This window comes from Ursus arctos, unplaced genomic scaffold, assembly GCF_023065955.2.
Source record: "Ursus arctos isolate Adak ecotype North America unplaced genomic scaffold, UrsArc2.0 scaffold_6, whole genome shotgun sequence".
Classification (NCBI taxonomy): Eukaryota; Metazoa; Chordata; class Mammalia; order Carnivora; family Ursidae; genus Ursus; species Ursus arctos.
Genome location: NW_026623078.1, coordinates 33,214,736 through 33,238,593, shown reverse-complemented (window position 1 = coordinate 33,238,593; position 23,858 = coordinate 33,214,736). Strand labels below are relative to the sequence as shown.

At 33.9% G+C, this 23,858-nt stretch overlaps 1 long non-coding RNA gene across 3 annotated transcripts in view; it reads right to left on the bottom strand.

The window, feature by feature from the left end:
* Positions 1 to 460: 460 nt before the first annotated feature.
* Positions 461 to 23,858, bottom strand: part of LOC123000848 (uncharacterized) — a 273,953-nt gene continuing 250,555 nt past the window's right edge. For 2 of the 3 annotated variants that reach the window (XR_008957722.1, XR_008957721.1), the window contains one exon: positions 14,583 to 23,013. This is a non-coding gene — a long non-coding RNA (uncharacterized LOC123000848). Of the gene's footprint in view, positions 620 to 1,492; positions 1,974 to 14,582; positions 23,014 to 23,858 lie in introns of those variants that run through there. The other variant, XR_006409192.3, reaches the window with a different exon arrangement.

The window sequence follows — 23,858 nt, the reverse complement described above, 5'->3', positions numbered from 1 at the left end:
AAGGCCTTGAGGGGAAAAGGCTAACTTTTGTTTTCCAAGGTATACCCGGAACCATGTACATATGAAGCACCAGTAAGTATATGAATGAATCAGTGAATAGATGGGTGAATGAGTAAATTAATTAATACGTAGATGTCTAGAAAAGAAGAGTATATATTTTCCCCTTCTGATTGGCTACATAGGCATGTGGAAACAAAGTTCTTTTGCTGACATTTCTTTCACCTTAGAATTGTAAGCATAAGACAAAATTTTGTAACTCAAAAAGGAAAAATTGCTTTCAAAATTATTTGTAAGAAGCAAAACTACTGGTTCCCAGTTAGCGTTTGGAAAAAAAAAAAAATGGCACCTTAAGGGCACCCAAACTGCTCCTGACTTGGTGGAAACCATATGCAAATCATATTGTTGGTGAGAGATCTCAAGTATGAACAGTAATAATAATAAGACAAATATTGATGACCAGTTGAATTTGATTGAGTTTACTAAAAAAGCAGAATCAAGCTATTTAAATGAATATTTCCATTTGAATCAAGTAATTGGTACTAGGCAGAGTTTGGATTCAAGTCGGTTTTCTGTAGAGTGACGTGATTCTTAACCAGGGTTGATTTTGCTTCTTCATTTCCTGAAGGAGACATTGGCAATATGTTAAAAATACGAATATAAAATCATTTGTTACAGTACTATCTAAAATAGTAAAAATTTGGAAATAAATTGTCAGCTAAGAGAGGATAAGTTTGTATATGATGACAGAAATTTCAAGGGGATGTTATGCCATCATGAAATTATAATTATGGAGACTATGCTTAAAAAATGGATTGTATCAAGGGGAGATAAATGCATGTTCATTTTTATTAAAATCACAGAAATAAATATTCATATGTATCCTAAAGAAATACACAAACTGAAAATATTTGTAATGACAGAATAGGTAATTTTGTTTTAAAAAATTATCTTTCATGCCATTTTAATGTGTTTTTTATAATTTTACATGTGATAAGGTATAACATGAAATGGTTGAACTAATAATCAGGCAGTGTTACTTTGAAAATGAGAAGACTTCCTTTTCATATTATCGTTAAATTATAATTACTGATTTTTAGATTTTAGTTAATATTCGGTGATATTTCCTAAAATTATCATTAGAGAAAATCAAGGAAGGAAAGGAAAAAAATCAAGTAAGTAGATTGAAGGTTTTTCTTTGAGTTTTAAAAACTCTTTCAATAAGTGAATCTTATGGGAACACTTTCAAGTTGTATTTCCCCTAAAAATGGGTTGGGTAAATGAGGAAAATAAATAAACGAAGTGATATTCTTGTGAAAATGTTTGTACATTTTTTAAAAAATCTGGATTAAGCAAGTTTTGGAGTTGCTTCAGTTCATTCCCATTTGTAGTATGAGGGATCCAAACTTGTGAAGTGGCTTCGAGGCCATTTATGTTTGAGACAAAATGGCAAAATGAGCATTGCTTCCACTGCTGTCCCACAAACCATCCTTACCGTGTCTGGGTGTGTATTTTGTTGACGTACTAGGTTTTTTCTCGGCGCCCTCTCCCACCGCACCTCATCCAGGGAAACCCTGCCTCCACTGCTCTCAGCCATTCCGCGGCCCACCCTGCAATAGGAGTTATCTCCTTAAATAGCAAATCTCATCATGTGTGCCCCTTTTCCAAAGTCCCCTTTCATTCTTTCATGTTGGTGCGTAAGGTAATTAGCACAAGTCTCATCCTGGCTTTCAAAGATTCAAGCTTGTCCCACTCAAATTTCACTCACTAATTTCCCACAAAGTTTCCAGCCTTCTTTTGCTCATGTTTTTTCTTACCACATGATTTCGTGTACTATTTTCCATGTCTTTAAAACGCCACTCCAATTCTACTTACCCATCTGTTTTTGGGAATGCTCTCTCTCAAGCATTGAGAACTCTGTACGATATATATACTCTCCAGTTAGACAGATAAAGCCTCGGATCCCAGAGGGCAACCTAATGTGGAGAAACCTAAGTTAGACATATCCCATACTTATCACAGCTACAACTGTACCACCGACACTAAATCACCATATTCATAATTATTTGATAAAATCTGTATGTCTAGTCTGTTGGCCTTGTAAGTCCAACAGAGCAGGGATGGTTGTATCGTCTTGTGTTTATTGTGAACCCAGAATGTGTATTGATATTGTTTAGGTTGGAAGTGATTAAAAACTGACAGAAGCCTAAAGCAAACACAAAGTCTGGTGTGTTTGTGTACGCAGGGTGCAATCCTAGTATCCGCATGAATGAGCAGCCCTCCAGCCATATGGCTGTGCTGAAGCTTCTTGGTCTCCAGAAGAGACCAGCTTCTGCAGTGTTGGGTCCCAGCGGGATCCCTGTGGCAGCAGCAACAGCTCCGGCTGCTCCAGCTCCTCTGCTTCTGTTCCAGATGTTGTAGGGAGAAAGAGGAGTGTTGGTACATTTCATTGGCCCCATTTGATGATGTGTCCATCTCTGAGCGGTCACTGAGGTCTGATGAAGGAAATGCACTGAATGATATAGGCCTGGATGATGTGGTCTGCTTGTGTTGCTGGGGAGTGAGTGGTGAGGGATCAGTCTTACCTGATGCAGGTGGGCTGAGTGGGAGAATGGTGGGTCACCAAAGCCCAAACCATAACCTCGTTATCGTAGAGAATGTGAAGATTGGGTGGCGAAAACCCTACATATCCACGTCAGCTGGTGCCTCACACTGCAGAGGACGCTGTCACACAGCTTGTTGACTGATGCTGTGCTAAGTCTTAGACATGACTGAGTATGGGAAAGGCTTTACGTTACAGGGTATGTTAGATTCTACAAGTAAGAACTCAGCAAATACCTGTGGAATAAATGAATAAATGGTGCCTAATAGAACACCGTGCATTTAAAATGCCACTGAAACGTGATACATTTAATAATATAAAGTTAAAGATATAGATAACTGTACAATGAAAAACAGAGAAGAAAGCTTAACTCTAAAAAATTATTCATATATGCTAATGCTATAAAATATTATTGTTTAAAGTTTTGAAAAGAATGAACCAATATTTGGCCTTCAAACTTTATGTACAAAAATAAAAACTGTAGTGTCTTTCTGGAGAACCATAGGTGATATGTAAAAGGAGGCAGAAAAGCTTTGATGTAGTAATCCCACTTTGGTTAAATATCTAAAAATAATAATTCCAAAGGAAAAAATAATCAAACCTTGAAAAAAAAGGATAATAAAAACAAAGAAAAAAAAGTTGTCAGTGCTCTTAGCTCAGAATTTAGGAGATAAGTTATTGAAATGAAATTTTGCTTTTAAAATAATGCATAAATTAGTGAGGATTCTTATGTAAAATTAAACTATGTTATAAATACAAATGTATACATTCAATTTAATTACCATCTCATGAGAACTCTGCTTGAAATGATTGAAATCAAAAGAGGACTTAGGTGTGATGGTTTCTAATAAAAGTAATCCTTTTTATGTTTTCTTTTTTCAGTTTGTATTAATATTTACAATAATGTTAACGAAGTGCCTTTTGTAATGCGTATGACATATAATATGATTTAAAGTGGTGGAGTGAAGCTATAACACCACCGAGCTTCTTTTGTATCTTCTCTTCTTTGTAGATCCTCACGCATTTGAAGAATAATGAAATTGTGTCCTAACTACGTTTTTTCCCTATTGTCATATATGATGATACAGATTTTTTCATTTTATTGAGATATAACTGACAAAATTACGTATATATAAGATGTACAACACGATGATTTGACACACATATACATTGTGAAATGATTACCACAATCATGCTAATAAAGACTTGATACAGTGACTATTTTTTTGATAAGAACACTTAAGATCCATTCTCAGTGAGGTGCCTGAGTGGCTCAGTTTGTTAAGCCTCCAGCTCTTGGTTTTGGCTCAGGTCACAATCTCAAGTTCCTGGGATCGAGCCCAACCTTGAACCCCACGTCAGGCTCTGCACTTCACAAGGATTCTGCTTGGGATCGTCTCCTTCTGCGCACCGCCCCCCCCCCAACTCATGAGCAAGCTCACGTGGGCATGCATATGCACACTCACTCTCTCTCTCAAATAAATAAATAAAACTAAATCTTAAGGAAAAAAAAGATCCGCTCCCAGCAAATTCCAGGTCTATAATGCGGTATTAGTAGCCAGGGTCACTTGCCCTACATTAGCTCTGCATAATTGATTCATCCAGCATGTCCGAAACTTGGCGTCCTTTGACCAATATCTGCCTTTTCCCTCACCACCCAGCCCTTGGCAAGAGCCATTCCACTCTGCTTCTATCATTACACTTTTTTAGATTCCATATATGTGAGTTCATGTAGAATTTGTCTTTCTATGTCTAACATTTTACTTAGCATAATATCCTCCAGATTTATCCATGTTGTTGCAAAAAACAGAATTTCCTTTTTTTCTAAGCCTGAAAAATTTTTTGCCACTTTTCCTCTTTTTAGACTTCAACCAGCAAAAGCAAAAAAAAAAAAAAAAAGCCTTCTTAGAGAAAACATATGAAATGCACAGTTGTATTTATTTTGATAGTATGCCAGGAAAATCAATAGATAAGCCTGTAGTATGGCCCAGACTCTGTACTTAAATCACTATCCAACTAATTATAAGACAATTACTATGATAATTAATTTTATATGTCAACTTGACTGCGCTAAGGGGTGCCCAGATAGTTGGTAAAAACATTATTCTGAATGTGTCTGAGAGGGTGTTTCTGGAAAAGATGAGCATTTGAATTGGTAGACTGTGGGTGGGCATGATCTAATCCATGGAGGGCCTGAATAGAACAAAAATTCTGAGGAAGGGTGAATTTGCCATCTACTTAAGTGGGGACATTCGTCTTCACATTGGTGCTCCTGGTTCTTGGACCTTCAGACTTAGACTAGGACTCACACCATGGGCTCCCCTGAGTGAAGCCTTCTGGTAGGGATTGGAACTACACCACTGGCTTTCATGAGACTCTAGCTTGCAGATGACAGATCATGGCACTTCTCAACCTCCTTTGGTTCTGATTCTCTGGAGAACTCTAGTACACTTAGGTAAGTGAAATAGCAGGTAACACATTTATTAATAAGGTACAATATTTTTATGGTCTAAAGCTTATGTATCCTCTAATTCTACAAAATGAATTGTCAGTATAAGCGACGCTACCTTAGTGGATTCCTATGGAATCTAATAATCACAGGTGTCTTATATTTGAAATATTAATAAACATATTTTAAAAATTCACTTAAAAAATCAAATGCTGGCCCAAAAACTTTTTATAATTTATATATATATATTAATTTATTATTATAATATATAATAATACATAATAATTTATATAATATGTTATATCTTATTGAAGTAGATATTGTAGAGATTTCATTCTTGTGTGAATTGCTTTCAGATCTGTAGAGAATAAACAAAACCAAAAATATTTTTAATGGAATAACAATATTCTCCTTTTAAATTTGGATATAGGTTTCAGCACTTAAAATATTCACTTAGATATTAATTTCATAATTACTATTTCAATATCTTCTTAAATCTAGAAGATAAATTTACATTAGTCTATATTTCTCACATATATGTTTGTCTATATATTCATATACATTTATATAATTTATACATTTATTTATATACATAGTTCCACATACTCTTTCCATTGGCATACTATCCAACCTTATTATTATTTATATCTCTAGAGCTAAGCTAGTTCATGCTTATAGTCTATCTTGCAACTAATAGTATGAACTGAATTGACTGATTCATTTTCTTTAATTTTAGATTTATGTGTGTTTCACTGAGCAAAATTGTCCAGAATCTATCACTTCCAACATGTTTGATCATGAATATCATTTGTCAATTCATATTGCTTAGTATGAAAATACTATTTGTTAGATAGGATCTCATATAATAGAGAAGTGTATCACAAATCTGATAATATCTCTTACATATGCATGTTTATGATGTGTAGAGAACTTCCAAGTAAACTAATACAGACTGGAGCGGGATATAAGATGTTAGTTTTAAAAAATACCTATTTTTTAAATTGCAGTGTGAGGCCACATTCATAACTGCTAATTTTGTTCTTCTAGTTTCTGATTTTAAGATTTCAGGGTTTGTAGGTGTTCCCCAAGCTGGCTAGAAAAAGGAAAACTAATCTTTTTAAATATTACTTTTACTCACATACTTTAGCATTTTTCTCCTTTCCATTAGATTAAAGAAGAGAATATATACAAGAATATATACAATGTATGAAAGAAGTTTCTTTGAGAAACTAAATTAGAAGACATTTTATTTAACTGAATTTTAAAATAACATTAGAAAACAAAACTGATCAAACAAAAAGTAGGAGAAAACATTGTTCTCAGAGTACATCACTAAATGCTGATTTGATAAAATGAAGACATCTGAGACACTCAAATAGAAACATGGTCAAATGCAAAACCATGTCAAAACTAGGTAAAAACAAATGGATAGCAACAGTTAACTTTAGTAGCTAAAAAAAGAAATTACCCATTTAATGCCTGGGAGATAGAGTTTTGCAACTTCTTTAGTTGATAATATTGCTTTTTTGATACCATGATACCCACTTGTATTGAATCCATATATATAAAATTCTTAAATCTATCAATCAAATTTAAAAGTCTGGCCAAAAATCCCACAGGCTCAATGTTAAATTTCCCCACATTTGTCAAACCCGCTTATATTGAATTTCCACTTACATCAACCTATTAGTTTCCCCAGCAATGTTGTGTTTTTACAGGGCTTTAAACCACTTCCTGGTGCCACAGAGAAGAGGCGAAACAACAGAGTACGTTCTACCGATATGCTTTCCTACAAATATTGAATTACTTTGTTTTATCAAAATTTCTGTCTGATCTCTGGAAATTAGATATATGGTAAGCTTATTTCACTTTCTATAAAGTTAGAGCAAAGTTGACTGAAATTGTGAAGATACCAAAGCTTGATGAAATATTTGACTGCTTCTATCTGTCACATCCTAATTTTGAAGATTGTTATTTTTTTTAAAAAATCCTCCAAATACTTCAGGATAAATTTCCTATTTTAGAAAAAAAAACTGAATAAATTTATTTTCCTTTTAGATTGTAAAGTGTGGTTTGTTTTTAATATATGGTACATAAATTGCAGACAGTCTATCTTGGGATTATATTTGGCACTAGAGGCCATGGAGTGGCTGTAAAAGACAGGATCTTGTAAAAAGTGTGGATATTGATATCACAATATTTTTTGTTGTTGTCCAACCATTCTAGGGAGGTACGCTTAAATTTACTTTTATTACACTGAAAGAAGGAAACTTCTTGCTTGCTGTTGTTGCATTTTGCCTGATTGGAAAGAAAACTTTTTAAAAATGTTCCCAAGTTTTCATATTCAGGAGGGACATTTGCAATTAGATTGGGCTTATTGGGTATCATTTTAATTTTTCTTTATTTCCATAAAAATTGCCATTCAAAGTCTGTTTAAGGATAAATCATATTAAATAACAATACATTATCTAAAGAAACATCTATTTCCTTTAAGTAAAACAGTTAGGAGTTGAACAATCAAGTTCATTGTGAACACAGTCGTATTCCAAATGGTGAATGTCTGATGAAAGATGAAGAATAAAACAATTTAGAGGGGAAAAAAGTTCCTGTTTTTAGCCAACATTTTCCAAACTGCATTTTATGAGGTGTCAGTGTTATGTAATAAAGAGGCTTCTGAATTGTTTATGTACTAAAATGGAAATTTGTAATGTGCATTAGAAACATAAAAGTTTCAGAAATATTCTATAATTATCAAAATTAATGGTTCCAGTGAACATAGTTCAATATTAATGTGTTACAGAGATAGAAGGCTTCTAGCGATCACTTAGCCCAACTCCCTAAGACCTCATTAACTGAGATTGGTCCGAGAAAGGGTTAGCTAGAGTTATAAAAATGTGAAAGGATGCTTATATATCATTGTATGTAAAGAAAGTGACAGTTCAGAATTTTCTGGTTTGAAGCCTGCCTCCACCTCTTGAGTAAGATTCTTAATCTTAGGTACCAAAGTTGTTTTTGTTGTTGTTGTTTTTAATCTACATAATGGGGATAAAAATTGCCTATGCAATATAATTGTTCTGAAGAATAATGATGTATATAAATGATGTAGAATACTGCTTGGAAATATATACGTGTATTTATATTTAATATATAATAAATGTATATAATATGTATTTAATTTTTATGTATTGAATAGTTATATTTATTTAGTACATATTTAAACATAATATATATTTAATAATATATGTGTTATATATATATTCTCACTTATCTTTGATGTATTTTATTTCATAGATTACTCATCTGAGTATTTACTATATAAGTATTATTATATAATTACTATCCAGAGTCCTCAGGTTATGAAAGGAAGCAAAAATCTGGTCACTACAGGAGCATTTTTACTGATGTAGCTCTTTCAAGACTGATCATTCAAAATTTGCTGTCTGTTAAAAATTATTTACTCCATCAATTGTATTTAAGTCTCTGTAACTGACGGAGAGTGTCTCAAGAAACTAAGAATACATTACAATTTTTTTGTAAAGATAATTTGTGAATATTGAAAAGGTTGTAGGATTTCTTTCATTTAATGAAAGTGATATGGCAAGAAGTGTTTAAATTACAGTTGAAATTATGCACAAATGAAAATCTGACTTATTTATACTGGGTAACATAAAGGAAGAATGTTGGAACAATGTTGATGACAATAGATGACTATCAAAGGATCAAGAAAGATAGCTGATGAAATTGATGAGACACTTTACTGCTTTTAAATGACTTTATTAATAAGTATATTCAAAGTCATACTCAAATCAAAGATAAATGGAAGCATTTATGTAGAAATTACCACCTAATTTAGTTAGAATATGTATTCCTTATATATCCCCTAATCAATATTTTATTCATTCTTTATTCTAAGAGCACTGAAAACTTAAATTTAGTTAAATGCAATGTCAGATAAACTTATTTTCATAATTTTCCTTTTGTTTTTCAAGATGGGTTACCAATAAACCTTTATTTTTCATTATTTATTAGGAAACTTTATTACCCATGAAGGACTTTTCAAATTTCTGATGCAAATTGCACTCTGGTAGTAGAGACTTCAAAAAATTTTAACTCAGAAAATGGTAACTAGCAGTATGGCAAATCTCATGAATGGGTAAATATGACAGCTTTTTGTATTCATTGTTTAAATGACTGCTTCTAAATTCACTGATTCATAATCATATAACAAACATCTATTAAGTGCCAACTACTGTCTATAATGCTGATAAGAGCAGTAATGGGATAATAAGAATAAATCAAGTACAATGCTGGTACTTGTGAAATTTTCTAGCATGTAGGGGAGATTGACATATAAATTATACTTTGATTCAAGCTATCAGAAGAAATGCACAAATTACCATGTGGGCAATAAAGAAGGATAATTCTTCTAATCAAAGAAACAATATTCTCTTAACATAATTCAAAGAGCCAACCTCACTCCTACTCCATGGTTAAGTCTATATACAATTTATTCCATTAACTTATTCATTCAATAATTTGGGCATCTTTTAAGTGCAGGAGGCACACATATGAAAACATATTACAATATAGTATAAGTTCAATAACACAGACAACTAATTAAGTCTGCTTTAGACGGTAGAAAGAGGCTCCAGAGAGGACACAAAAGTGACATTTGAACAGTCTCTGGAAGAACAGGTAGTTTTCCGTATTGGAGGCAAATGTCTGAAGAAGGGGATGAAGAAAGTGCCCTGGGCAGATGGGGAGGGACATGTGCAAATAAAGGATGTGAAAGATCAAGTGTTTAGGAAAGTTTTATCACACTTTAGAAAATAATGGCATTATTTCCAAGAAGAGTTGCCTAAGCAAAATTTGTAACTTCCTGGTTCCTGCCCAACTTATAAATTTCAAATTAAAGAAGATGTACGAGAGATTTGGTATAAGCACAGTGACCTATTCATCATGAAATGTACACTTAAAAAATAACATGAACTAGATAATATTATTTTTCATTTTGTAATTGAGGTGTAACTTACAAAAACCATGCCGATACTAAATTTTCTGTTCCATGTTTTTATTTAATTTATATAGTCATCACGTAACCACCAATCAGATCATGTACATGAAATTTTCAGCACACGTCCCCTAAACTTCCTTTCCCATTCACTACCTACCTACCCAGTGACGTCATGAGTCCGCTGTCTATCAGCATCATCATAAAGTAGTTTGGGCTCTTTATGAAGTTCATTTAAATAAAATCACACAGCATGTATTCTGTTGTATGACTTTTTTCAATCAAAATTATATTTTGAGATTCATCTGCTTGTTGCATGTACCTGTATGTTTTTAAATCTGTGTCGTATTCCATTCTGTGAATATACCACAATGTATTTATCCTCTTTCATGTTTCCAGGTCGGAGCTGTTAGGAATAAAGCTGCTGTGAATAGCTTTATAGTGGATGTCAGCAGATATTTCTGTTGGGCATATACCCCCAAATGAAATTCTGGGTCACGCTTAGTTCAAGGAAGTATTGAATATCATTACCTTGGAAATTGAAATTTGCTTTTATATTTTGACACCATAGAATATTACAGAAAAACAAATATTGCTGATGGTAGCCCTACTGGTTTGCTAAGGCTGCCATAACAAACTGCCAGTTGGGGTGGCTTACACAACAGAAATTTATTTTCTCACAGTTCTGGAGGCTGGAAGTCCAAGATCTCAAGGTGTTGGCAGGTTTGGTTTTTTCTGAGGCCTCTCCCTGTGGCTTGCAGATGGCTGACTGTCACTGTGTTACCACATGGCCTTTGAACAGTGTCCATGTATGCCCGGTGTCTCCCCGTGTCTTCTCATCTACTCTCATTATAAGGACATCAGTCAGGTTGAATTAGGACCCATCCTAAAGGCCTCACTGTCACTTCCTTTTTAAATGCTGTATTTACAAATACAGTCACAGTCTGAGGTTCTTGGGGGTTAAGATTTCAACGTATGAATTTGGGGAAGGGTATGCAAATTGGCCCACAGTAATAGCTTAGCCCAATTTTCTGATTTTCAGACATTTATTTTTAATATCTAAAAAAACCTCTTGACTCCTGAAAGAACAATTCCATGAATACTAATTCATAGACCTAAATGGATGTGATACTTCCCTAAATACTTTTAGAGAATAACTAAGGGCAACATTCGATAGAGTGTTAAACTCCTTATGTACCAATGAGGAAATTAGAATTTCCTCAGATACCTACATCTATATGGAAGAACTATTTTCAATTATAAAGAATTTTTATTTTAAGTCATATGATTATATATTGGGCTATATAAAAGTATAAGCATTGCTTTATTTCCTACAAAATAGAGTTAAGAAAAATGATGTTTTTTGATTTCACACTAGGTTAGAAAGGAAAAATAAATTAATGGAAATGTTAAATAAATGAACCTAATGTATGGTGTATATACATTATTTCACCTTATCTCTTTCAACACTCAGTGACAGAGGTTATTATTATGTCTATTTTATAGTTGTGGGAGTTAGGGACCAGACTGGCCAAGTGTTTCAAGGTCCAGCGGCAACATCTTTGCCTTTAAGTCAAGGAATCTTTTTATAATATCTAAGTTTTAATTCAAATACACATATTTCCATAATGTTCTTGGAACATCAGGTCTGGTTCATCGTCACAATTCTTTCAAGCATAAAATATATATTCACGTACCTGTGCCAGAGACTGTACTGTGTGGTGAAGATAGAGAAGTAAGATAGAAACGGTCCCTGTCTCTGTATAGCTTACAGCCTAGCAAGGAGTTAAGTAATTTGAGAGAGCCAATACATATATGCAATAAAACAATATGGCAACAAAGTAACAATATTATCTTCTCATAATTGAACTTAAATTATATTCTGGCCTCTAATTTATTAGTGGAAATATTTTCTCTGAGGATTCACCTAAATTCTTGAGATGGCTTGGTGGGTCAGTCCAGACTTAGCGGTCGACATAATTGATGTGGTGTTGGTGGCGAGGCATCCATGCCTGCCATTTATTGGGACATCCTCAGTGGTTTCCTTCCAGCTCTACTCTTTGTGTATTTCTGCTATATACTGTTCTTATCTGTTTTGGTACAACAGTTCTCTAAGGAATATCTATGCTGCTCTGAGGTATAGGAAACCTGTCCGCAGCATTCTAAGTCTACAGGGACACCTGAAGTTGTTTTAGGGTTGAACGCCTAGAAATATCAGTAGGATTGTTTTCATGCCCCTACATCATGATGTGCAGTGAGATACTTTAGGATTTGGTCAATTTCCTGACTTTATCTAGAGACCTAGCCAGTTTCCTGAGCTCCTACAATTCCCAAGCTCTTAAATTTCCCAAACTTATGTGCACTTCCTATTGCTTACTCTGCCTACCTACCCTCACTCTGAGATTCAGTAAGGTCTGAGCTCTCTTGTTACTACTTTAATTCCTCCTCTTCCTTTCTATAGTCTGAATGAACTTTATATAGTCATGGGCAATTGCATGGGATGTCGTGATGCTTGCTCTAACTCATTATATGCTTTCCAGGTGAAAAACTCTCTTTGTTAATATGTTAAAATATCGTCCCATAATAAAACCAACTATGGAGCTTTAAGAAATGTGTGCTGTATAGCAGAACTGACCTGGACGAGGGGCTTCGGAGAGTTTCCAGGACAATTCAGAGAAATTGAATTTAGAACATAGCTCTAAAAGGTAAATAGGAATTAACTGGGTAGAAGGTAGAAGTATTACATGTATATGAGGTTGTTCTAAAGCTGGGAGGAGGTCAGTGATTTTGAGAAGGCAAAGTATGTCTGGAGGGCAAAAAGCGGTGGGAAAATTATTTGAGGAAGGCAAGGGCCATATCATGCAGGACACTAAAAGGTATATTATGGATATGTGGTCTTTGCCCTAAAGGTGATTGAAAAGTGTTAATAGTTTTAATTAGGGAAGGGAGTAATCAGATGTGATTTTCTAAATGATCCTTAAAGGGAAATGAATTAAAGGAGGGCCAAGGCAGATGCTGAGAAGCTGGAGACCAATTTATATAAATTGGTTCCTTTCCAACAGCAACAACAACAATAATAATTATACTGTGGAAAGATGAGATCTGAGTATTTACCAGCTGCCAAACATTTTTAATGTATCTTTATGTATTTATGTACCTGTATGTGTTATCCTATTGAATCTTCACAAAACAATGAGCCTCATTTTAAAGGTGAGGAAAATAAAAGAGAGTTTAAATAATTCAAACTCAGGCAATCTGCAGCCAGAGATCATAGGCTCAGCAAGCACACTGTTTTGTTTCAGGTAAAAGAAAATTCATTGCAAAAATACCTTTACCTTCTCACACCCTGTAATCAATAGCAGACATGTGCAAGACAGCTATAAAGAATTAAAAATAGAAGCTTTAGAGAACATAATTTTTCTTCATGTAACTACAAAAAATCTAGAATGTAAACCTAAGTAGATCTAGTAGAAGGTTGACTAGTAAATTGGCAAGTTTTACCTCTATTTACCTTACATCGGAAACCGGGGATGTACTGTATGGTGACTAACATCATAAAATAAAAATTCATTATTAAAAAAAAAACTCCACAATTCTATATCTATATTAGTAATATAGAATATTTTCTAATTATTAATATTTAACTCAAATTACTAAATTTGAGGATTCTGCATATTTATTTATCAAGTCCATTAATTTATTGTTTTGAGAATCCTGCCATATACAATGTTAGAAAATACTCATATTCCACACGTTACGTTGAACATTTATCTCTCTGAAAATAAAATCATTTACTTTGAACAGAATCACTTTATATCACTATATTTTTCATTATTTCCAATCTCATTCAGTACAGGTTAAAGGTGTAGCATTCTTCTACAGTAAAATAAATAGAATACAGGAGGAAATCTAACATTTTGTGAGTAAAATGGTTCTTCATCATAAATGCCTTGCATCATAAAATATTTAAAAGTACCAGAATATACCACTTTACCATTTTAACTACAATCCATAAACACAGGATGTGGAATCTCAGAGGTGTTCTTGTTTAATATCAACAATTGAAAAGTGAACCACAACATCTGCTGTTTGTGAATTTTCTCCCCATGATGTCTATTTCAGCTTCAAACCGGGTTGTGTGGGGGCTGAAATTTTCCTTTTAAGATGTAGCCTGTTTCCTCCCTTTTCATTTTGGGCTGGGTGATGCTATGAATTTATATTTGACGAGGAGAAACTAGGGGAAGAAAAACACCAACATCTTCACTGAGAGAAGTTAATAATAGAGTTCAGTAAAACCCTTTACTGAGAGCCAAGTATCTTACAATTGACTTAATAGTTCTATGAGCAATCCAACTCTAGAGCATAGTGACTCAATTTCTGGAAATGATTCCTAATTCAATTTTCACACACACACACACACACACACAATTGGATTTTTTTCCTTTAAAAAGATGTAAAGATGTATAAAAAAAGAACATAAAATAACATACACACAGCTAAGGAACGAAGACACTCTGACATAGTTGCATCAGATCATATTATATTTTTGATAAATAAATTAGTACAAATAGTATTGTGATCCTCTGTGTTTCCTCTCCATTCTTATGTCCCAGAAGCAATAATTATAATTAAGTTTGGAGCCAGACTTTCATATTTCATTTCATATATCACAACATATATATCTACCTATATGCATATTTATTTTTAATTGAGACAAAAAGGATTTCAAAACTCTACAAAATGCTCTGCACTTTGTTTTGTTGACTTAAATCTGAGACCAATCTAAATTTGATACATATAGTTCTGCTTTATACACCTTGACAGCTGCATAATATTCTAATGTTCAAATATCTAATATATATTCTTCCACGTCTCTTCTAATAGATGCTGAGTTACAATGTTTCAATAAAAGCCCTTCTATATGTCTTTTTGGAGCTATATGATAAATATTATTTAAACATGTTCTTATGAAATACTTCTGATTACTAAGTGTAAATATTAAGTCACAAGGCATACACATATTCAAAAACAATATGTAACAGTAAATTGTTCCCCAGGGTAGTTGTGGTGATTCTACCAGTTTTCCTTCTCTTTATTTGTCAATTATCTTGTTATTTTTTTCTTGATATTTCATTGTCCAATTTTGTCTATTGGGGTTTCTTTATATATATGAATCTGAAAATATTTCAAAAAGGAAGTAATTAAGACTTCATTTTATTTTTGTTATAAAGCATTATATATTCACCTCTGTCTACACTCACTCACTGGGTATTCTCATCCAGTCTAATCATTTTGATACGATCAATATACTATGTGACTTCTAAATTCATATCTCAACTCTAGCTTTCCACATTAATTCCAGTTCTGTATAGACAATTGCTATCAGACCACTCAACTTGAATGTTTAATAGCCATTCCAAACTTAACTTGTCCATGTCAATTTCAGACATTTTCTCCTCAAACCCACTCCTTTAATAATCTTCTCCATCACAGTCAGTTAAAACTCCAAACCTTTAACCTTGTCTCCTTCCATCCTTTACTCTTTTACTCTCATATTCCACATGAAATTAATCATTAAGCCTTGTTGACTCTACTTTCAAAATACCGTAGGTATAATATTCAGCCACTTTTTAACATCACCACTGTTCTAAGCCATAGTTGAAGAAACCATTCTCTCTTCCCTCACTGTTGCAATGGACACTTAAATTGTCTTGCTGCCTCCATCCTTGACCACTTACTCTCTGTTCTCAAAGTAATAGTGCTCAGCCAAACCATAATTCACATGTTGTCATTCCTCTGCTCAAAATCTTCTAATTCACTCTCATTAAAATGCAAAGTCTTTGCATGGTGTTCAAGGTCATCTTTCCTCTATTACCTCTCAGACGTCTTGTGCTACAACTTTCCCCACCTTTGTTCATGCAGCTACAGCCACAACGCTCTCTCCCCAAGAATATTCCCATGTGTGCGCCTGAGGCTGGAACACTCTTCCTCCAGGTATGTACAATGTTTATTCCTATGTGCAACTTAGCTCCTTTCTCAAAAGGCACTTTTTAGCTTCTTAGCCCGTATATTTAAAATTTCAACAACCTCCAACACACCCAAAATACTATATTCTCCTTCCCTGCACTAGTTTTGTTTTGTTTTGTTTTGTTTTTCCTCCTTAACACTTATGAATAGCTAACATGCAATATCTCTTACTGGCTTCTCAGCCCCTAGCGCAGTGTCTGCTCCAAGATAGGCACACTCAATAAATATTCCTTAATTTCATGAAACGATTATTTTAGTGAATGTTATTATCTTACTATAAGTTAAAAACCTTACTATATTACACTTAAATATATAACTTAAAAATAATTTACCTATTTATCAATGTTGACTTACTTTGGAAATGAGTTTTTGTAGTGACTTCTTTACAGTGTTTCTGCAGCATGATTTTTAACTCAATTGTCATTTATTTTAATAAGTTATCAGATGTTTTGTAACTTTTTTTATCATTTTATGTTGTTTCTAAAAGAAGATGCAGCCTCCTTTCTATTTGGACATAGTGAAATGTTTTGCATACTGAAGTATTTAAACATATAACCATTCATATCTTGTCACAATGCTATTAGACAGTATCCAACTGTATCAAGCATGTCTGTGATATATTAGGCAAAGGATATCTTTCTTGATGTAAATAAGACATATTATTACACTTTCTTTGCTTTCTGAAAAAGAATGCTTATTCAAATACATTTTCCTTCATGTTTACATGATGCAAATATGACCAAACAGCTGTTTCCCCTTGCTAAAAATATTACTTGAATATTTTGAAGTAATATTGAATGCATCAAGTAAATTCAGAACACATTACCAAGAAATAGATGCAAGTCGAATTTATTTGGAAATGAAATCACTTAAAATACCTGCTGTGAGACAATCATTAGAGCATAGTAAGCTGTGGTCTTTGGTTCAGTTTTGCTCACAGTACCTAACTCATTATAAATTTACCCAGATTTTCTTTAATTTAATAGCATTTACTCGTCCCCATCATCCCTTGCCTTTAAAAAGAAGTGAACCACAAACTTTTGATTATGATCTTGTAGCCATAGAAAACTTGGAAAATATAATCACAATTTAAAATTAACTCTTTGTCTTTAGGTTGAAAAAAATGCTTTGAATTGCATACCTTCACTTAACCACAGGTGATATTTCATAAGTTTAAAGTAGAGTTTCAAAAAAAGGGTACTTTCAAATAATTTTCCATGCCTTCATTCAGCAGGTAACCCAAACCTTCATAATCCCCAAATGCTGCACTTCAAAGTTATGCTCAGGAAAAAAATATTGAAAAGAACAGCCTCTCTTTCCAGTTGATTTAAAACATCACTAGCTTATTTTCAGTACACATATGGAGTTACTTTTAAAAAGAAATCTTGGAATATTGCCAGGCTACATACAGGAAAGGCTTTTCTCCAGAGAGAGCTAAAATTCATTATCTGAGCTTTGGGACACCCATGTTCCTTCAAAATTTGGACACATCTTTGTTCCTCCATGATTAGTGATAGAAGTTTGACTTAAAATAAGAGACTGCCTACTCAGTGTGTAACTAGAGTCTGAAGAATCCGAAAGATGTGTTATTTTGAATTGAAATGGGTTAATAATTATACTTAAATAAAATATTATTTACATGATGATAGTTTTTAAAATAAACTACAGAGTAATTTTTTTAAAAACCCTGAACTTAATTTGCAAAAAGGCAACACTCATTATGTGTTTATCAGTAACATAAAGTTAAATTTTGGACCCTTTATCTTCTTTCTCTCCTCATTAAATGGTTGGTTTCTCTCATTTAAATCCATGTGAATACTTTTTTTGCAGGAGAAAAATCACTAAATCCAAGGAAGCTAATGACAATATAATTATGTCATTATTGTTTTTAGTGACCATTTCATGGCAATAAGTATTTCAAAAAATTTGATCTATTTTTGATGCATAAAGTAAACCTAACAAAGTGGGAAACAGTGTTATAAATTAAGAGAAAAAAGTAAAATCAACACATGAATGTAAGTAACAATCTCTGCCATTCCATTGTAATATATTACAAAATGATAATTAATTTCTGGATTCCTTATATGTGTTCCCAGTGCATGTAACACATTTTAGTTTTCTTTTTTTAGTTTTGGTGGAGTAGTAAAATTAAAATCCTCATAATTGATGATGAAGAGCCTATCAATACAAAACAAAGTTAATATATATTAATATAATGCCACTAATTAGACACAGAACATGCTTGCTATAAGGTATACAGTACCTTAGATGGGCAGGGCATCCGTATAATTGAACAGGTGTTAAGCAGAATATTATTTTTAAAGTATCAGTCCTACACATAGAAAAGAATAAGTGTATTTTGTTGTATGCTGAATAAAGAAGCAAAGAGTTTTGTTTCTCCCCATATTTCATTAGGACAGAAAGATGCAGAATTCCAGAAACTGCTCAAATAAAGGAAGATAAAAGTTTGGCACTTTGAGAGTGTGTTTTATATCACACGTGAGCATCACATATCATAGGAGTTTTTAACCACTTTAATTTTGCCCACAAAGAAGGCCCAGACACTTTCTGTATCTGCATAATTTGATAACATCAGGTCTTATGAACTTCATGATGAATGATTTCAAATGGAACCAAAGCATAAGTTGCACTGAAAAGAGTAATGGTAGAGCTGGGATAGGATTACTTCTGTAAAATGAATTAGAACGCTGTGAACTGCCATGTATCAGTGATAAGTCTAGCATATTTCAGTACTGCAGCTATAGGAGCAATGAATCGGAATCACTTGAGCATCACAAATCCTAGGCCATATTTTTATTTCCAGCCTCCCCCTTTGTGCTGCGTCCAAGTATACAGCTCCAGTTGATTTCAAAGGCAGTAGATGAGAGATAAAGAGGAGCAAGGATTGTTCTACCTCAGCAATTCATGATCCCTCTAAGGCCACTGATTTTGAAAGAATATGGAGACCTTGGCATCTAGCAGAATAGAACCAGCTACTCCTTTCTGTGCTAGTCCCGTGAGGCAGAACAAGCATTTATCCAGTTGACCATCGCAAAGGATTCTCTACGTCCAGAAAATTACAACTCTCTTCCTCTCTTCACTCCAAGGACCCATAAAACCTAAATTAAACAGAACTGTCCAAAGAATTATTTTCAGCAATGTTAACATTTCAGCAAGGGAAATAAATGGAACTCTGTGATTTGAATAATTCTATAATATTAAATAGAACAATGTTTTGTAACATTTAACCATCATTTATTAATTTTTACATCGTGATTTTAAAAATATTTTATGGGTCTAGGGTAGAGCTATATCATATATTACTAAAACATGTGTGTTTCTGATTCTAAAATTGTTAAAGCTTTCTGAGTAATATTTCTTTCATGTTCTTTATACATAAATCCCCCTTTTTCCTTTGAAGATATTCTTCATTTCCATTTAAATAGAGTATGCATTATACACATTTAAAGGACATATCCAGTTCTAATAGTCTAGCAATGTGTTTTGGTGTCCAAAATATTTTTTACTAACCTATATAGTTGTGCTGAGTCTTTCCTAAGTGAATACTCATAGCTTTAATAACCATATTAATTAAAGTATCACTTCCTTCAAAAGCAGTGAACAAAAGCTATTGAAAAGAACAAGTTAGAGTAGGAAACTTTAGATACATGTACAAAAATAACAAACATGTATTGAAAACTTACCATGTTCAGTCACTATACTATTATTATATACATCATCTCATTTAATTGTTGCAACAATTCTGTGAGTTAAGCATTATTTTGCCCTTTTTACAGATGAAAGGATTACAGAGGAAGCAAGGTTTTTTTTTTTTTTTTTACATTATAAACCTCATTCCTACAAAATCTTAGAAAAAGCAAAATAAATATATAGTGACAAAAGGCAGATTCATTGTTGCCTGGACTGGGGGTGTTTGGGGATTGACTGTAAAAGGACATGTACAAATTTTTGCCTTTAATATTGGTAGGTACATAAATTACTCAAGATTACAGAGGGGGCAAAACTGGAGCTTGGACCCAGATCTATCTGAATTGGGAATTCTGGTTTTGACTGTGTTTTTATCACATCTTTGTTCTGGTGGTACAGTATTTTGAACTGGAAAAATTCTAAGGTATGACTTCTAGGTAAAGAGGGTGTATTTTAGGATTTTAGTTGTTCGATAAATGTTTATCTCACTGGATTTTTAAAATATATTTTATTCTGAAATTATTGAGTCTCCTTTGTGGGTCAGCCATGCACTGAGTGCAAAGATAACTAATATGTGATCATGGTCCTAGCAGAATGAACCCTCTAAAGGAGAGGTTAGCAAACTTTTTCTGGAAAGGTCCAGATGGTAAGTATTTTAAGCTTTTGAGGTCATATAGCCATTCAAAACTAATTGGCTCTGTCGTTTTTAGCATGAAATTTGCCTCAGAAAATCTGTAAGTGAAGAGCATGGCTATGCTCTAATAAATCTTTATTAAGGACTCTGAAATTTGAATTTCATATCATTTTCAGGTGTCAATAAATAATCATCTTCTCATCCTTCTCAACAATTTAAAAATGTGAGAATCTACCTTTGCTCTCAAGCCACCCTAAAACAGGTATTAATAAAATAAAATAAAATAATATGAAACAGGTATTGGGCTGGATTTGGCCAGTGAATCAAGCCTGGCCTACTCCTGTTGCTGCTTTGTAGATATAAAAGCACTAGCCACATATGGCTATTGAGTACTTAAATTTAGCTTGTCCAAATCGAGAACTGTTGTAAGACACACACTAGATTTTAAAGACAATATAAAAATTTTAAATGAGATTATATTCTGAAATAATAAGATTTGGTATGAGTTAAATATTAAAATTAGGTTCACCTGGTTCCCCCCTTTTTAAAAACTGATTCATGATTGATTGATTTTAAAGAGAGAGAAAGTGAGCTGGACGAGCGACAAGGGAGAGAGAGAATTCACCAGTAGGCTCCCCAATGAGCATGGAGCCGGATGTGGGGCTAGATCTCAGGACCCTGATATCATGGCCTGAGCCAAAACCAAGAGCCAGTCACCCAACCAACTGAGTCACCTAGGCTCCTCTTCCCCCTCCTTTTTTTTTTTTAACATAAGTCCTAGAAAATTTAAAATTATACTTGTAGATCACATTACATTTCTAAAATGGTGGTTTAGAGGTCAACAGATACTATATATTTGTAACAATGTAATGATTTATTAGGTATTGTAGTAGGATAAAAAATGTCATTAGAGAAACATTTTTAAAACTTGATCAAGTTTTGAAAGCAGAATAAATATTTTCAGTATAGAAAAGGAACTAAGGCATTTAAGGCACAGATATGTTTGGTATTAGTGTGTGTCTGTGGAACGAAAAGTCATTTTTGCTAGAAAATAAAATGTAATAAGAAAAATGTAAAATCCTAAGATGATGCTCTACCAATTACCCAAGTTCAGCTCATGAAGGTTTTGTTTCCCATACTGAGGATCTTAAATTTTACCTGAAAAATAAACTCGCTGACCGTGTTAAGTAGGGGTGGACACTGTAAAATATTTAGGAAATGTAGGGTTAGGCAGCAGGAGGGAAACAGTCGTCAGAAACAAGTCTCATGTTTTTAGCTTATGTCACTGGGTCAACTATAATGTCATCTGAAGAGAAATAAAATGTAGCAGCAGAAAATTAAATCTTCTTGTAGGCTATTTACTTGCATACTTGTCTTGTGGAGAGTGGTGTATGGGTAAGCTGAGGCAGTGGAATAAAAGTTGAGACCATGGAAACTTAGCAATTGAATAGTAATAGTTTTTCTGATAAGTAGACATTTTAGCTTAAGACTCAATAGGGGTCATAGACTCAGTGATATTGAAAACTGCAAAACAACTTACAAATCGGGAGTCAACCACTTAACAGATACGTGAGTGTCTTGACAAATATGCCTGTCAGATAGGCATCCTTATTAAGACTGAACATTTCCAGTAAGAAGAAATATATCACCTCTTTGATATAAAGACAGTTATGACTATTAGAAAGTCATTCTTTATGATTAAAGTTAAAATTATGAGCCATTTAGTATCCTTCCACAAGCAAAACCACCACATTTAATTTCAAGAGTCCCAATTAGCTATTATGTTTTCTAGTGATTGTTCTATTGCATGAATGAGGTCATCTTTGATGATTAGATGCCCCCAAGGACAGACTTCTTTATTGGAAGAGTAATCAAAAAGTATAGAGTGATGCATGTGAATTTTTCATTACAGTTAGCAAGACGGAGAGCTCATGACTTCAAATGCTAATGGCACATCTCTGCCTGGGGTATCCTGCAAGCTTTTTCAGAGTATTATGTCAACAAAAGATTTTTCTTCATTTGCAAAAATGATGTTTTTTCCTTTTTATTGTATTGGTTAATGACACAAACATGTCCATCTGGCACATCGAGTTGAAAGGAGCCTGTGTCATTTGTGTCTTTTTACTCTCTATCTATATACCGTCCTTTCAAATCTTTCTCAATTCCTATCTTTGTACTTTTTTGCAAACATTTTATTACTTTCTAATTGTTTTCATAGTCTTCATTTTCTCCCCAGCACAGACCTGATTTTTCGGTCTTCCTTAGTATAAACCTTCTGATTGTTCCTCATATGGTCTTCAGGAGAGGTTTTCCAATACTCTTCATATCCAGTGGTTTCTGTGGAGGGCAGTGCTGTCAAGGGTAGGGAATTAGAGAGAGAGGGAGGAAGATCCACCTTTCAAGTTTATCAACTCGACTTCAATGAGTACAATTCCTTTTTTTTTTTTTTTTTTGCCACATAAGGAAGATTTTCTTTAAGTAGTTCCACTGTTTAGAAACTTGGCTTCGAAATATTTACCAACTTAATTTCCCTCTCTTTCACACCTTTTGCAATGAAGTTGTAACAGATGATAAGATGGAAGATTCTGTGGAGAAAAAAATATATAAAAGATTTGAAATGCAGTATTTACTGTGGGGACACTTACGAGTTTTGCAACCCCAAGACCATTGGCCAGAGCAGGGAACTAGGAAGGGTTATGGTTGTGAGAAAGTTGTAAAATCACATCTTTGAAGTGAAATGGACAACACTGCTACTCCCCTCTCCAGATAGAGAGGGCTGAGGGGTACTACCACCTTACCTTATGCTTTATGAGGGAACCCACAGGCCTATGGAAAGCATCTGATATGTACGTACCTCTAAACCTAGGTGAGACCAGGGAGAGTGGAGTGATGCCCGACTCACCCCTGGGAAAGGGGCATGTTAGAAGTGGTGGCATTAATAGGTCTGCCCTCTACCATTATGTCTACCTTGGAGAAAATCCTTGTCCACAAAGGGACTGCACAGTAAGCCAGGAGTAAGACTTGGTTAGAAGCAAGAGTGTGGCAGAATTATGTTCCCTGAGGATGGACTCTAAATTTCCCCAAAGTCCCTCATAAAGAAAAAGGTCACCCTAACCAATCCCAGGCTCAGAGAGTATGAAAGCCACCCAGAAAATAAAAACTTCTGTTCCATCCCCAACATCTCCTGCTTCCTTCCACTTCAACTCTACAATGGGATCCAGAGAAAGAGACTGGGGGTGGTAGACACTGAATTTCTCACTCCGTGCAGGCCAATTACAGACCTGACCATGGTGTGAGAGGAGAATATGCATTAAGTTTGACTAAGGATAAAATGTTGATGAATAAAGTGGACTAGATACATTTTAATTACTGAATTGAGGCTCTAACCAGAAACAACATCATTTTAGGACTTTTACTAAAGAGTTAGCAG